The following is a 16946-nucleotide window of genomic DNA, read 5'->3' as shown; positions in this document are numbered from 1 at the left end:
AACAAAATCCAGATGGGATAAATAAAAACAAAACCACAATTGATAGAACTAAATCTAATCACATCCATAAGTGTACCAAGAGTTCATATTCTGGGCAGTAGCACCTACCTATGCTCTCACCAACTGGGAGGCTGAGACAGGAGGATCACAGGTTCAAGGTCAGCTTCAACACGTAGTGAGGCCCTAAATGCCTAACAAGACCCTGTCTAAAAAAAATAAAAAGAGCTGGGAATGTAGTTCAATGGTAAAACATCTCTGGGTTCAATCCCTAATACCAAAAGAAAAAACAGTCAATAGACTAAAAGCTCCAACTAAAAGATGAAGATGATCCAACTGGATAAAAAAAAAAAAAAGATCCTCTCATATACTGACTGCAAGAGACTCAGTAAACACTCAGATCAGAAGGAAAAAAGATAAGCTCACAAATGGTAAAAAAGATACAGCTCACAAATGGTAAACACAGGAAGGTTGGCATGGCTAAATTACAAATAGACGTCAAGAAGCATTTTACCAGAAATAAAGAGGACATGTCATAACAATGAAAGTGTAATTCATAAGGAAGACATACCAAGTGTAAATGATACTTAGAAAGTGAAGCATATTGTTATCTTTGAGCCACAATCCCATTTCCAGGCAATTAAATGAGAATGAAAGCATATGTCTTCAAAAAGACATGCAAGAACGTTCATAGCAATTTTATTCACAATAGGCTAATTGGAAGCAAACTAAATGTTTATCAGGAGAAGAATAGATAGACAAGTTGTTATGGGGAGCCACTTCAGAAAACACTCTGAGTCCGAATTCAAATCACAGAGAGCTTTACTTACCTGGCCAGTGACTGTCACCCACCTGTAGAGACTGAAGCTCTGTGGGAGAACAGCCAATTTCCAGGCCTGTGTCTTGAGAATTTAAGGACAAAAACTACAGCTCAGGAACTTTTCCTGGCCATCATGCAAGCAAGCCAGTCACAGAAGCTAAGGCAGCAGTTAGCACAGCAACTCAGTTAACCACATCTTGGGTCTGAGCAGGTGTTAGACAACCGTATCCTGAGTTCAAGCAGGTGGTTGGCAGGGACAAAAATCTACTTTAAAGTCTTGGGTCACCAAGACCACCATCTCCTGGGTTGAGTACATTTTGTGGGATACAAAGTACAGAAAACAATATATTATAAGAAAACGGCTTTCATTTCAGTTTCCCAAAAACAGCTCTTATAACCATTTGTTATAGAAAGCAGCAAAATGGAGTCTTAGGCCTGCCTATGACAGTTCTTGCTTTATAATAGTCTTATCTCACTTATCAAACTCTTATTAGTAAAAAATCTATATTTTTTACTAATCTATAACCTATAACTTACACTTTTATTGATTGTATTTATCAATTCACACCACAACAAAGTGTTGTATATTAATACAGTGAAATACCACTCAGCAAAGACAAGACATAAAACAAAATTAAAGAGCTGCTGGGCATGGTACACATCTGTAGTCCCAGCTATGCTGTAGGCTGAGGAGGAAGGATCACTTGAGCCCAGGAATCCTGGACAGCAAGGCCCTGTTTCTCACCAAGAAAAAAGGAAACACACCACACACAACTGCTGAAACACACAAAAAAATCATGGATGAATTTTATGCACATTATGTTAGGGAAAGAAGCCAGAGACAAGGGAGCATATGATGTATGAGTCCATTTATATGAAGTTTCAACAGGCAAAACTCATCTGATTAAAAAAAATAATAATAATTTTAAGCCAAAGGGCACAAGGGTGGTAGAAATATTTGTTATCTTGGTGGAAATGCAGATTACATGGGTGTATACATTTAGTGAAACTCATCAAATTGTACACTAAAAAATTATAAACAAATACAAAGATATATTGAACACGATATCTGTCCCCAAAATGAGACAAAGGAGGGGTATCCTTGAGAAAATATAAGAAAGGCAAAAGAACACAACATATGTTGACATCACAAGAAACAAAACCCACCACTTGTGGCGGGAACTCTGGGCTCTCTTACTTGCAGTGGGCAGCCAATGCCTTTGAACCCAGGGTGGTAGCATTTGAGTTCAGGTGTGTGGCATAGTTTCGGGATCTGATGACAAAAAGTAGTCACTGGAGAAGAAACAATGGCATCCACTAAAGGGAAAGAAATACAATCTGTAGTTTCCAATACAGTAGAGGAGAAAAGAGAAAATTATCCTGAACTTGGTCATATCCCACTGAAGGTAGAAAAGAAAAAAGAAAACACAAAATAAAAAGAAAATTATTCCGAGTGTTTTAGTAATCATAATAAATGTTAGCTAATCATCTCGACAATTAAAATGGGGGTTAACAAATTATATATTAAAAATTTAGAAGTTGATGGTGGTGAGAACAATTAATATGAGAGCTACCCTATCAAAAAACTCCTAGATTTATAATATAGTATTGTAAACTATAGGCATAGTGTCATAGAGCAGATGTCTAGAATGCACTCATCTTGCATAATTAAAACTTCATGCCAGTTGATTTAACAGTTCCTGGTTTCTCTGTCTCCCCTGCCCTGGCAACCACCATTCCACTTTCTATTTCTAGGAGCTTGACTACTTTGCTTTTCTCGTCTAAGTGGAATCATGCAGTAATGGTCCTTCTATGACCAGCTGGTATTACTTAGCATGATGTCTTCAAGGTTCATCCGGGATGCCGCCTGTGACAGCATTTCCTTCCTTTTCAAGTCTGAATGATATTCCATTGCATGCGTAGTGTATTCCACACAATTTATCCATTCATCTGTCAATGGGCATTTAGTTGTTTCTTTGTTGTTTTGTTTGGTACTGGGGATTGAACTTGGGGACACTTAACCACTGAGCCACATCCCCAGCCCTTTTTTATATTTTATTTAGAGACAGGGTTTCACTGAGTTGCTTAGGGCTTGCCAATTTGCTGAGACTGACTTTAAACTCATGATACTCCTGCTTCATGCTCCTGAGCCACTGGGATTACAGACATACACCACCGCACCCGGCTGGGCATTTAGATCGTTTCAACTTCTTGGCTATAATAAATAGTCTTCACTTGAATATAGAATTACTAGTGTCTCTTTGAATTTCTGACATCAATTATTTGGGATAAGTAACTAGAGTTAGGTTGTTGGATCTTATGGTAGTTATATTTTTTCATTTTCTTGAGAAAACTATTCTGTTTTCCATAGTGATTGTAACATTTTACATTCCCACCAACAACATAGAAGGGTTCCAGTTTCTTCACATCCTTGCCAACACTTGCTGAGTGTGTGTGTGTGTGAGAGCATGTGTGTTTGTGTGTGTGTGTGTATGTGTAGAGAAAAAACACAGAAATTAGAAAGAAGCAAAAGAAAAAGTAGTAAACAAAATGAAAAAATGATAGAAAATATTCCAAATATGTAAATTAGTAATCATAATAAATGTAAGCTAATTAGCTAAAAAATATATAAGTAAATATATGTACATATATATATATATATACACACACATATATACATACTCACAAAATAGCATCCTAAAAGGAGAGAAGATATATCATTGTGATTTTGATTTGAATTTCCTTGATGATTAGTGACATTGAGCATCTTTCCATCTTTGGAGAAATGTCTATTGAAATCTTTAGCCCACTTTCAAATTGGGTTTATTTTTTTGTTATTGAATTGTAGGCATTCCTTGTATGTTTTGGAAATCAACTGCTCCTTAACTTTATGGTTTGCAAATCCTCTCTCCCATTCCATGGGTTATCTTTTCCATGTTATTTCCCATGCTGTGCAAAAGTTTTTTAGATTGTAGTTCCAGCTCCTGTTGCTTTTGTTGCTTCTGCTTTTGGTGGCATGTTCACAAAATCATTGCCCAAACCAAGGTCATGAAGCTTTCCCCTCTGTCTTCTAGAGCTTGACAGTTTCAGGTCTTATGTTAAAAGTCTTCAATTCATTCTGAGTTGACTTTTATTTACAATATGCAGTAAGGGTCCAGTTTTATTCTTCTGCATATGGATATCCGGTTTCCCAACACTGCTTGTTGTTATCCTTCTCCCGATGTGGATTCTTGACATCCTTGTCAAAGGTCAGCTGACTAGATGCTATAGTTGGGTATGGCCTGTGTCCCTGAAGGGTGCATTGTGATTAAATCCTTGATCCTCAGGGTGGTACTGTTAGGAGGTGGTGACACCTTTGGAAGGTGGCCCTAATATAGGGGTCTGTGGGTCCTGGAGGCATGAGGCATTTCTCATGTAACCCCTTTGATAATTCTGTATGACCCTTTGAGTTCTTCTGTTGTAGTTCTAATTAGTTATACATGACAGTAGAGTACATTTTGATATATCATACATAGATGGAGTATAATTTTTCATTCTTCTGGTTGTACATAATGTAGAATCCCACCAGTATTATGTCCATAGGGTAATAATGTCTGATTCATTCTACTATCCTTCCTACACCAACCCATTGAGTTCTTACAAGAGGATTATTGTAAAAAGAGAAAGTTTGGCCCCATGCCACTCTTTCTCTCTGCTCCTGGTTCAAGATGTGATCACATGCTTGCTGACACATGTGCAGCCACCTCTGCCATCTTGGCACGAGGTGAGGCAGCCAAGGGGTGGCCACCATGCCTGTGCTATGCCATTTGGACCTTCAGCCTCCAGAACTGAGCTGAATAAAACTTTTCTCTTTATAAGGTTAGCTGCCGCAGGTATTTCATTGCTATAGCTAATACATTATGTATTGGCAGATTTATTTCTGGCTCTCTATTCTGTTCCGTTGGTCTATGTGTCTGTCTTTATTCCAGTACTATACTGTTTTAATTACTACCGCTTTGTAGTATGTTTTGAAAACAGCAAGTGTGATATCTCTAGCTTTGTTCTTTCTCAGGATTAATTTGGTTATTTGAGGTCCTTTCTGGTTATACATGAATTTTAGAAGTGTCTTTTCTCTATCCATAAGAAAAATGCCTCAGGATTTTTATAGGGATTGCACTGAATCTATCAAACACTTGGGATACCATGGACAGTTTAACATTGTCTTCCAATCCATGAACCTGGGTGTTTTCTGCTTACCTTGTTGCTTCTTTCACTCATTTCCTCTATGTCTTGTAGTTTTCGGTATACGAATATTTCTCTCCTTAGTTAAGTTTATTCCTAAATATTGTATTCTTTTTAATGTTATTATAAATGGAATTATTCTCCTAATTTCCTTTTCAAATATTTCATCCTTAGTGTAAAATCCAGAAAAATATAGCTAGTAAGACACATGCCTAAACAAACCACCTTATCCCAAGAAAAGGTAGAAATAATGAAGTGGGGTGGGGCAGGAGACATTAATATACAAGGGCACATTTTTAAAAGACTACAAACCAACATGAAAAGCAGACATGTTTTGATAAAATTTAAAATGAATAATGTGGATTCAACATAATCAAGGGCTTGTACTTTGAAAAATTAAGAAATAAAACACCTAAAAAGACTCAAAGAAAATATCCACATAAACAATACCAACAAAACATAAAAATGGGCATAGTGGATTTTTATTTATTTATTTATTTATTTCGGTGCTGGGGTTTGAACCCAGGGCTTTGTACATGCAAGGCAAGCACTCTACCAAGGGAGCTATGTCCCCAACCCCCAGTGGATATTTTTAAATGATAAGAAAATAATATAAATAAACATTGCCAGTAAGATTAAAACCTTAGATAAAATATGATTTTTCCTACAAAAATTAACTCAAGAAGGGATTACTAAAATTAACCTAGCCCTGACCCTGCAAAAAAATCTAGGGTAGGGGTTGTAGCTCAGCCAGTAGAGTGCTTGCCTAGCGTGTGTGAGGCACTGGGTTTGATCCTCAGCACCACATAAAATAAATAAATAAAATAAAGGTATTGTGTCCATCTACAACTAAAAAAACTATATTTAAAAATAAAAATTTAGACGAGCTAATAAGCATTAGAAAAACGGAATGACTGATTTAAAAGGACAGCACTCCTACCCCAAAACAACAAATGTGTTACAGAAAGCTTTAGGAGACTTTCGAGGAACAGATAATCATTCCTTCATTTTAAACTTTTTTTCAGAGAACAGAGAAAGAAGGAACATTCTGTCTTCAATTTGTCATTTTATTCATTTACAAATTTATGGATAAAATGTCAGTAGTAATTAAACAATTGAATCAAGGATATATGTACTTTTAATTGTCATCATGTTACCATAAATATATGGCAATTTGCCCATTCACCAGCAATGTACAAATGGAATGCCTGTTTCCATATACTCTTACCAACAATGTGTTAAAATTTTTTAGTTTTCCCTAACCTGAGTGATGATGAATTGTAGGCCATGTCGTCTTCACTTGTACTCTTAGTACTAATAAAGTTTATCTTTTCACAAGTTTAAAAGCCACATGAAGCTCTTTTATGCCTACTGTATACATGATTTGACCATTAGTATGCATTTGTTTTCTTATTTTGTATAGGAGCTCTTTATATAAGATAGATTTCAAATTTTCCTCTTTTATCATTTGTATTTTGAGTTGGTGAGCAATTTTTTTTTTTTTTTTTTTGGCGTGGGTAACTCAAAAAAATGTATATGATTGTATTTAGTGGTCTTTCTAAAGTTATAGCTTCTGTGTCTTATGTCATGTATACAAAGAACTGTCCCAGTCCAGGATTATTTTTTTAATTCCCCAATCTTTTGATTATTGTGATGCATGGACTGAGTCAGGGATCCATAACCCTACCCCCACCTCCCCCACCCAGGCCCAGATCTTAGAAGCCACCAAAGATGCACTTTCTAGGATGTCTATGGTCTGGGTCACAGAAAATAAGGGTGCTATAAAGAACTCTGACTAAGCCCTAGGGAAAATGAGTCTACACCAAAACTGAGTCTTAAAGGATATGTAGGAATTAGCCAAACAAATAAGCACCAGAGAATTGAAAGTAATTCAGTCCAAATAGGGATTAGAGTTGGAGGGAGGGAATAGCAAGAGACAGATCTCATGAGCAGGGATGCCCAGGATGCCAGGCAGAAGATTTGAACTTTGTTTTGAAAATGAAGGGCAGCCACGGAAGAATTTCTTTTTTTTTTTTTTTAATGGGAGAGGAAGTAGCATCTGATTTGCATCTTAGAGAATTATGCTGGGACAGGAAAGGAGCAAATCCGAAGGAAGCACAGCCCTAAGTGGGAGCTGGTTCCCGATGAACATCACTTGCCCTGCATCACTTGGATTATAACTGGCTGCATTGGGCCCGAGACCCAGTATCCTACTTTTAATGATTTCTCCATAGTTCAGACAAAAATAGCAGAGAATGTTCCAGGAAAGGATAAAAAATCTGTCAACGCGTGGTTTTAAGTGTGACTATTTTAAAGTCCAAATTGAGTATGCTTGAACTCCAGCAAGCTCATCTGAAACCTGAGTGTACAGCAATCTCTGAAGTCAGTTTGACTGCAGAATCTCACAGTTGGAAGGAAGCCCAGAGGTCCCTCTCCCACCCAGAAGAGGAATCCTTTCCCCAACACACCCAACAGGTGGCATAAGGGCTCCTGTTGGTCACTCTCCACCTTCAAAGGGGAGATCACAGGCCTCCTGTTCCTGTTGGTCAGATCTAAAATAGAAAGTTCTTTCTTATGTTGAGCCAAATTCTTCCTCCCTGGGATTCTTACCCATCAATCAGCAATGTCTCCTCCTGGGTGCTCTTTCCTCAAGGAAAAACCATTAGCCTTAGAGACAGCAGGCGTTAGGAACTGCTGTTATAGGGCCACCATAATAGTTATAATACTCAAAATAAACCAGTGGTTGCAAACAGTATGAATGTACTCAATGCCATGGAACACTTAAACATAGTTACAGTGATAAATTCTGTTATGCATATTTTACCACTTAAAATTTTTAAAGAATGCTTTAAAAATATGTCAGCAATAAGATACCAACCAGTTAAAATAACACAGCACGAGACTTTGAACTTTAAACATTTGTGGCACTTTAGAATGACTCCCAATTTGTATTTTAACTTCTAATTCCCTCTTATTTCCACCTCATGACATTTTCATAATTGACTCAAGTCCTTTCTTTCATTCAGGGTCTCAATTTATCCTGGAGAGCCAAATATTTTTCTCTTTGACTCCCTCCAAATCTTGATTTAGAATCATCTGAACTAGTTTGTTTTTTCCAAAGTCTAGTCTAACTTAGACATCACTAACTCAGTTGTTTCTAGGCAAACAAACATTTGTGCCCGATAATCCCATGTTACTATATAACACAGTTCTAGAGGAGGAAAGGTTTTTTTTTTTTTTTTATGTTTTTATTCAAAAGTGTTTAGTTCTTAATCTTTGCAGAAGGAACTTCACTTTTAAAAGAGGAATCTGAGGGGCTGGGGTTGTGACTCAGCGGTAGAGCACCCGCCTAGCACGGGCGAGGCCCTGGGTTTGATCCTCAACACCACATAAAAATAAATTAATTAATTAAAGATATTGTATCCAACTACAACTAAAAAATAAATATTTTAAAAAAAGGAATCTGAGAACTCAGAATACAATAGAACCAACAAGGGGCGTGTAGTTCTTAACTGGCTCATCTTGCTAATGCATTACCCAGTTACCTGGTTGTAAGACTAGTTTCAATTATGTGACTTGTGGTTTTTAATCTGCATGAGGTGTTCACTATAAAATCTTCCTGCCAAAGAGTGAACCTGAGTTTTTCCTCGGGGTAAAATGAGTCATGACCTTTGCTATGACTTCACGCCATCAAACACTTAAACACTTAAACATCACAACAAGCCTTGATGAGTTGCTGCTCCTTCCAATAGGTGGGACCTGGAGTCTGTGGGACCATTGTACCCCAGCCACTCTGGCCTTGCAAGCTCTGGGGCAGCTGCTTTATTCACAGCCTAGAAGAAGCTCGTGTGTCCTTTATAGAGGTAGATCCCTTGAGTGAGATGGAATCCACTAACAGACATCTAGCATAGCAATTAGCAAAGTATGTTCAAAATTTAAAACTTTGAATCATGCAGAAATTTAAGTCAATGGCTAGCCACTGTGGTTTGTTGTCCCTGTTACAACAAAACTTTCACTAGGAGCACAGGTTATTCATTCAGGTTTTTTTCTCCCCCTTCCTGCTGTGGTTATATGTCATGTCAAAAGGGACTTCAGTACCTGATTGTGCAACTGGACACATATCCAAGGAAGATCGAATAGACACAGACTGGGACCTGTGAGCATCTCACCTTAGGTCCATGACAAAGAACAAGAAAGTCTGGGGATTTTCTTTTAGAGATCAGAAGACACAGATAGGCAAAAATAACTTGGCTGTGTTATTCTCCTGTGTTATTCTCTCTGCAGAAAACCATTAGAGACAGACTTCTCCATGGTTCTTGAAGGCTATATTAGTGAATAATACTACTTTGTGGTTTTGTGGTGCCCAGAACTTATTCTGAGAAATACTACTCTTTACCAAATTTTGGCATTTGCAGTGTTAAGCCTTCTGAGGCATGATTAAGAATTTTTTCCATGGAGACTAAAGACAGGAGGAACAAATTGTGAGGCAGTAAAGCACAGGGTTTAAGAGAACCGGCTTGTTGTCAGACAAGCATTAAGTTTCAGTCTCACTTTTGCTGGTAATTAAGCTTATGGCCTTGGGCACACTAGTTAGCCTTCTTGGGCCATAGTTGCATTGTCTCCAAGATGGGCATGATCATACTTCATAAGGTAGCCAGAAGAATTACATAAACAATGATTGTAAAGAGCATATGATAGTATCTGGCAAAGAATAAAAGAACTCATGCTACTATTTATTTCTTCATGTTTACGTATATTTTTTTGCTAGTGAAATTACTACTCTGGTATGTTGCTAGTGAGAATATAAATCGGTACAGCCTTTTGGTAGGTAATTCAATAGTTTCTGTTAAAGTGTTTAAATCTCACGTACTGTAAGCCTGGCATTCCTCTTCCAGGTGTCTATATCACAGAACTGTTCATAAGTGTACACTGAACTCCGAAAACTTTGAATTTGGGAACACTAATAAGCCCTATCCAACATACCCGCTGATGACATTTTCCATGTGTCCCGCACTGTGTCAGTCTGAAAGGAGAGAGTGCCAGCTCTCCTGGCACAAGTTTCTCAAGCTTCCAAGAAAGTCAGTCTTAGTTCCCTGCTATTTTAGAAATGGATGTTACATAAGCCTTAGAATTGCAGGGTGTAGAAGAAAAAATACCTCAGGATTAACATGCTTAACTATCTTTTCTCATGGATGAGAAAATTTTAGGTCACTGAAATAAAGTAACTCCCCCTGGCTTGAAGATGATAGAAGCCATACAAAATGCTGCTGATTATGAAATTATGTTCTTCAAGACCTGGCTCTGTCCTTTACATTGTTGCAAAATTTATTCCTGCTTATTTTCATGCGATGGGCATAGCCAGTTATTTACTCAATATCCATTCTCCATTTTATTCCTCGTAGAGTTAGAAATATCAATCTACCTGGATTCTCTTGCATAGTCTTGGCCATTGAGATATAAATGAAAGTGTAGTGGGTAGGGCTTTCAGGAAAGCTGTTGCTTTCCTTATATAAAAAGACAAAACTAACTGGCGTGCAGTTTCTCTACCCTCCTGTGTGTTTCCTCTTGAAATGAAGATGTGCTGTCTAGAGTGTTGGCACCATATTGTCCCTATGATAACAAAGCCACATATTAAGCTGACAAGGTAGGAATATAGGCGTCTGGGACCTTGGTGACACTGCAGAGTCTCTGCACCCACCTTGCCCTGGCTGCCTCTTGTCACTTTCTCTTATGCCAGAAAAATCAGTCCCTTTTTGGTTGAGATGCTGTGATTTTATTTTCATTTTCCCTCACTTCCCAAGGAAAGTAGAGGCTGTGAGGTATAAACTCTGCCTTGTCTAAGCTAATACCACCTTATTCATCCCTATCCCAGGGAAGAAGGAATGTTTTTTTTTTTTTTCCCAATTTAACCATGTTCATTGTCTTCTGTCCCTTCTGTCAGCTTCTTTGCTTCAGTCTTCCTGTCTCTTCTAACCCTACTCCTAGCTCTAAAAACATCTTTGAATTTCACCTTCAATTTTTACTTCCTTACAAAATGCCATTCTCCCCCGACCCCCCAGCGGTTACCAGGGATTAAACTCAGGGAAGCTACACCACTGAGCCACATCCCCAGCCCTATTTTGTATTATATTTACAGACAGGGTCTCACTGAATTGCTTAGCACCTCACTTTTGCTGAGGCGGTCTTTGAACTCAGGATCCTCCTGCCTCAGCCTGCTGAGCCACTGGGATTACAGGTATGCACCACCTAACCCGCCCCAAATGCCATTCTTTTTGTTTCAAGGTGAAGTCTAAAAGTCTTGGGAAAAAGAAGAGACTCCAAAAGCCTGCCCTCCCTACTGTTAAAAATGACTCATGAATGAATGCCCTCACCTGACAACCTGTTTTTACTACTCATTCTATCTGAGCTTTTAGAACATTTGATGTTGTTGACTCACCTTGAACTCTGGTTTCTCTTCTTCTAAATGCCCTGGGTTCAGTTCCCAATACCTACCTACCTACCTACCTACCTACATACATACATAAATAAGGTTGTGACAAACTGATAAAAATACAAACCTCAAAATACAAACTGCTGATGCCTGAGGCATTCCGGATCCTGGGGCCTAAACATGGACGTGCACCTGAGGAACTTCTGGATCCGGGGGCCTAAACATGGACGCCTGAGGAACTTCCGGATCCTAGAGTCTCAACATGGACGTGCACCAAAGGAACTTCTGGATCCTAGAGCCTAAACATGGACATGCAACTGAGGAACTTCTGGATCCGAGCGCCTAAACATGGACGTGCACCTTTGGAATTTCTGAATCCAGGGGCCTAAACATGGATATCTGAGGAACTTCCAGATCCGAGGGCCTAAACATGTTTTTACTACTGGAACTTCTGGGTCCTTGTGCCTATAAAGGGCAGGGCGTGACTCTTAGAAGGGATGTGGCCCGTGACCGGGAGCCAAGTATGGGGCCTCTTGGGGGCAGACTGAGCTGTCGCACCCTGAACTTGAATGTGAGGGTGGCCTCACTTCCCAGCCTTCCCCTGGGTGTCACTTCCTCCCCTTCCAGGCGGTGCCGGGGAGGAAGTGAGACCAGGCACAGGGGCCAGGCCCTGAGGAGGGACACCGTCTTTCTCCTCGCTTAGCCAGGTGCCCGGCCTGGCTGGGGACGGGGATGTCTTATGACACTGGCTGCCTCCTGCATCTCTGCCCCAGGACCTCAGGGTCCACTGGCAGGGTCAGTCGTTGACATGATTCTCCCCTGGCTTCTGACCCTCAGCCCTAAGGTCTGCCCAGGGAGAGCTCTGACTCCCAGAGGGTCAGGGGGCCCCTGTGACCTGCTGCTTCTTACCCACCTTCATCCTGAGCAAGCACAGGTCAAGACACCAGATGCTACTGAGAGTGACATCTCCTGGATGGGCGGCTGGGGACTTTGCCTCTGTCCCCAGGCCTCAGACACCAGATGATCCCCCCCAGAGACAGAAAATAACCCCATACTGCCCAAGACTTATTTTTAAGCTCTGGATTCTGAAATTTTCCTACTGCCATCTTCTTTGTGAAGCCAGTTTTTCAACAGAGACAATATTCCGGGGGGGGGGGGGGGGGGGACACAACATGGAGTCAATCAAACCAAGCTGACACATCTGGTCCTCCAAGAGAAATCTGGATTAGAGGGAAAACAGCTATCCTCAACTGGCGAAATAGTAAAGTTCCCTTGTCCTTATTTTGTGTAAGCAAAATAAATAATCTGATATTAACTCATCAAATTATTTTTGATGAGTTCTTGGCTCATAGGAAAACTGATTCTGTTTTATGGAATGAAGTGTTACCTGATTTTAAAATTAAAAATGAAGCCAATTAGGATTGTTAAATTACACTGTCATAATTCTGTTCTTTGATAGCAGAAATAAATAAACCTTTTTTAAAAAAAATACAAACTGCTTAGGATGAAAGTGGGAACAACACTCAAAACTTCATCAGTGACACAAAACATAAAGTAAAATGTAGGAACCTAATCCCTAATAGTATGATCTTACATGTTATGTGGTTGAGTGAGAAATACATAAATGATACAAGAAATGGGACACTTGGAGTTTGCTGGTGGAAATGGGCATCAGAAGTGCTGTAAGAATGTAGAGTATTATGAAGTAGTAGAAGGAAGATTATTGGGAATGAGACAGAAAATTGTCACACTAGGCAGAGATGGGTGTGGCTCATGGTGCACCAGGTGGCTGGTGGATGTGTGAGGTACTTACATAGCTGTGTGTGGGTTTGTGTGTTTCCCAAGTTGGAATAAATTTGAATTTTCAAAATAAGGTTTTATCATTGAACTGACTATATTGATGGTGTCTTAAAAACTCTGTCTTTTCACCCATAACAGGTACTCGGTCTCTAGTTCTTACAACTTGCTCCTATTTTCATGTTTCTTCTCTGTTCCTGCCATTGATGCTCCAGTCCAGATACTCATTACTTTCCTTCTCCACGATTGCAAGAGCCACGACACATTCTTTCCACCACACTGCCTTGTCTTACCCATCGGTTGGTCACAGGCTTAGGAACTACCAGACCCACAGTTGTGTCCCTGGGCCAAAACCAATCAGTAAGAGCTTCTGTTATATGGTTAAGCTATCTATGATCTATATGGTTCCTGAGACGTTCATTTGTAAGATGGACCTTCGAACTGTAGCCTTCTATTAGGCTGTTGTGAGGACTGGAGGAGAGAATCTTGCACATAGGAGACATTTAGTTTCCCTTCCCTATTTCTCAATTTTAAAAATATGATTTGAAAACATTAAAAATATTCATATTGACTCTACATTTGTAGTTGGATTAAACCACATCATTGGAGAAGGGCTTATGAGACCCTCATAGTCTGGATCTAGGATGGTTTTTAGCCTCATGTTCTTTATCCCCAGCCCATCCCCCAAAGTAACCTTGTTTTTCAAACTTTTCTGTTTCCCTCACTTCTCTTGCCCAGGAAAGTAAAAAAGAAAACCCCTAGTGGTCCCTCTGAACTCCACTACAGGACGTCCTTACGCCTCTGAGGGAGCATCTCTCGTGTTGTGGACAGTGTGCCACCCACTGCCTTCACCCCATTTTCCTTTTTCTAAATAGAACTCAGTTCTTTTCTTTTTTATTTATTTATTTTTTAAGATTAGCCTTTTATTTATTAATCAATTTATTTGATTTTATTTTTTTAAATACGTGACAGTGGAATGCATTACAATTCTTATTGCACATATAGATCACAATTTTTGAACTCAGTTCTTTTAGACAGATACTGTGACACATCCCCATGATTCTCAGAGATGGTGACACCATTCCCAGAATCCAGGGAAGATCATGACCAGTCTGGGCCTATTAAGGTTATCTCAATCTCCATGCCAGTGATGAATTTTGGAAGACCATGGAAATAAGATGTAAGGGACATCTTCTGGAGAATTTTGAGAATGGTTTTCTTTCTTCTAAGAAATACAGAAATAGTTCTCTTTCTTTCTTTGGATATTGTGATGTCTGCTGTGATTGCTGGCACTGCTGTAGCCAGCTTATCTCTAGCCCGATTGGATGCCAGTATATAATGGAGGAAAATCAATCCCAGAGAATAGAATGTGGAACTTAATGTGGTACTCATGACTGGATGCTTTGATATTTGAGACAGATCATTCAAGCCATTTTGAGTTAAGTTTTCAGTCACCTGCAGTGGAAAACTGGCAGTAGAGTTATTTATAATCCTTATCGTGATGATGTTGGGAACCCCAGAGGTCCTCACTATTGTCTCCCCAGCACTAGAAAGTGCACTGCACATTCTGCTCACTCAGCAGATATGTGTTGGATCGGTGATGGTTGGATAGATGAATCTTGGGGCATCTTGCCTATTGTACTTTCTAGAATGTGCCTCTTCCTCAAATACCCTGATAACCCTGGAATCTTAGTGTTAGATAAGAAACCAAGGAAGGTAAGACATCTAAGCAAGAAGAACAGAAAGCCATAAAATATAAAAGCAGCCAAGAATGTTATCAGGGGTGTTTCAAGGTATCAAGAGAAATAACACAAACTTTTCTCAGGGACTTAGTTGCAGAAGTGGAGGGTATTTATTGACCCACCCTCCTCCTTCAGCTCCAACTTCCCCTCTCAACAGAGCTTTAGAAACTCAAGGGTCTGGCTTTCTTCTCCTCCCCGTTTGATAGGCATCTTCTCCTGCGGTGCGAGGCACATTCCTGAGACATGATGGTGAAGGTTGGGAGTAGATGGATTTAGTTTTACTGGGCTCCTGGCCACCAGAGCTGCTTGTAACGCCAGCAAATTCGACATGATCACCATGGATGACCCCTTCATTAACTTTAGCTGCATGGTCTCCATGTTCCTATATGACCTCAGCAGTGGCAAGTTCAGTGCCACAGTTAAGGCTGAGAATGGGAAGTTTACCATCAATGGAAAGCCCATCTCCATCTTCCAGAAGTAAGATCCTGCCAACATCAAATGGGACTGTCCTGGTGCTGAATATGTTGTGGCCTCCACTGGTGTCTTCACTACCATGGAGAAGGCTGGGGCTCATGAGAAGGGTGGAGTCAAAAGGGTTCCTTCTGATATGCCCATGTTTACGAAGGGGGCCGACCATGAGAGTTATTATGGTGATCCCCTCAAGGTCATCAGCAATGCCTCCTTACCACCAGTTGCTTAGTCCCCCTGGTTAAGTTCAAATCATCCATGGCAACTTCGGCATCATGAAGGGACTCATGACCATAGTGCATAAACCATCAGTGATATCAAGAAGACCATGAATGGACCCCTCTGGGAAACTGGCCCCATAGCCATAGGGCTGACCAGAACATCATCCCTGCATCTATTGACACTGCCAAGGCTGTGGGCAAGGTCATCCATGAGCATAATGGGAAGTTGAGTGGCATGGACTTCTGTGTGCTCATCACAGGTGTGGGAGTTGGAGACCTGACTTTGCATCTGGAAAAAGTTACCAAATATGATGCCATTAAGAAAGTAGTGAAGCCAGGTGTGGTGGTGGACACGAGTCAGGAGGCTGAGGCAGGAAGATCTCAAGTTCAGAGCAAGCCTCAGCAACTTAGGCTGTCTCAAAATAAAAAATAAATAAATAAAAAGGGTGGGGCATGTGGCTCAGTGGCTAAGCACCCCTGGGTTCAATCTCCAATACCAAAAAAAATGGTAGTAAAATCGGCATCGAAGAGCGCCCTGAAGGGCAGCCTTGCCTGCCCTGGTCCCTTATTACCACATGACAAATTATATACTTATCAATCCATGATTTATTACCTTTCTCTCTTCCTCTAGCAGGGGAGCTCCATGAGAGTTAGGACTTCATCTCTTTTGATCACTGTGTGGCTCCTGCCATCCAGAACAGCACCTGGCTTAATAGTATTATTCCTTCATAAGAACGTATTCAGTTTCTGAATCCTAGAAAGATCTGTGGAAGAACTTTAAAATAGCTCTGGTATATGGCTTATTTTTAGCAACACTGCCCGGGGTGATACATTTATTTATATTTTCTGGTAGTGTCTTTCTACATTGGTCATTCTACCCTGGGCTGTAGTTCCAGCACTTATAAGGTAAAGTTTACAGCAGCTTTTGAGAAGAGGAAATGATAGAGTTTAGACAGCCTATTATATCTGCCTGTGCTTTTGCCACACTCTGAGGAAAAAGAGAGGTGATTTAATACGAAAGGTCAGAGGCACTATTTCTTTTATCTTCCTTCTGCAGAAGAAATTACTTTTAATTTAAAGAACATGCCCAGGTAATTTCCATCAGTAAATAAATGGGATTTGAAAGGGAATGTATTAACATACCTGTATTTGCTTAGCTGTATTATTAGCTCAAGCCAATAAAAAGAGAGTTTCCTTTGTTCGTTCTCATCTTACTTAAGTAAAGAATAATCATGGGGGCAGGGATAGCT

This window comes from Marmota flaviventris, chromosome 2 (assembly GCF_047511675.1).
Source record: "Marmota flaviventris isolate mMarFla1 chromosome 2, mMarFla1.hap1, whole genome shotgun sequence".
Classification (NCBI taxonomy): Eukaryota; Metazoa; Chordata; class Mammalia; order Rodentia; family Sciuridae; genus Marmota; species Marmota flaviventris.
Note: the sequence above shows the minus strand (reverse complement) of the source record.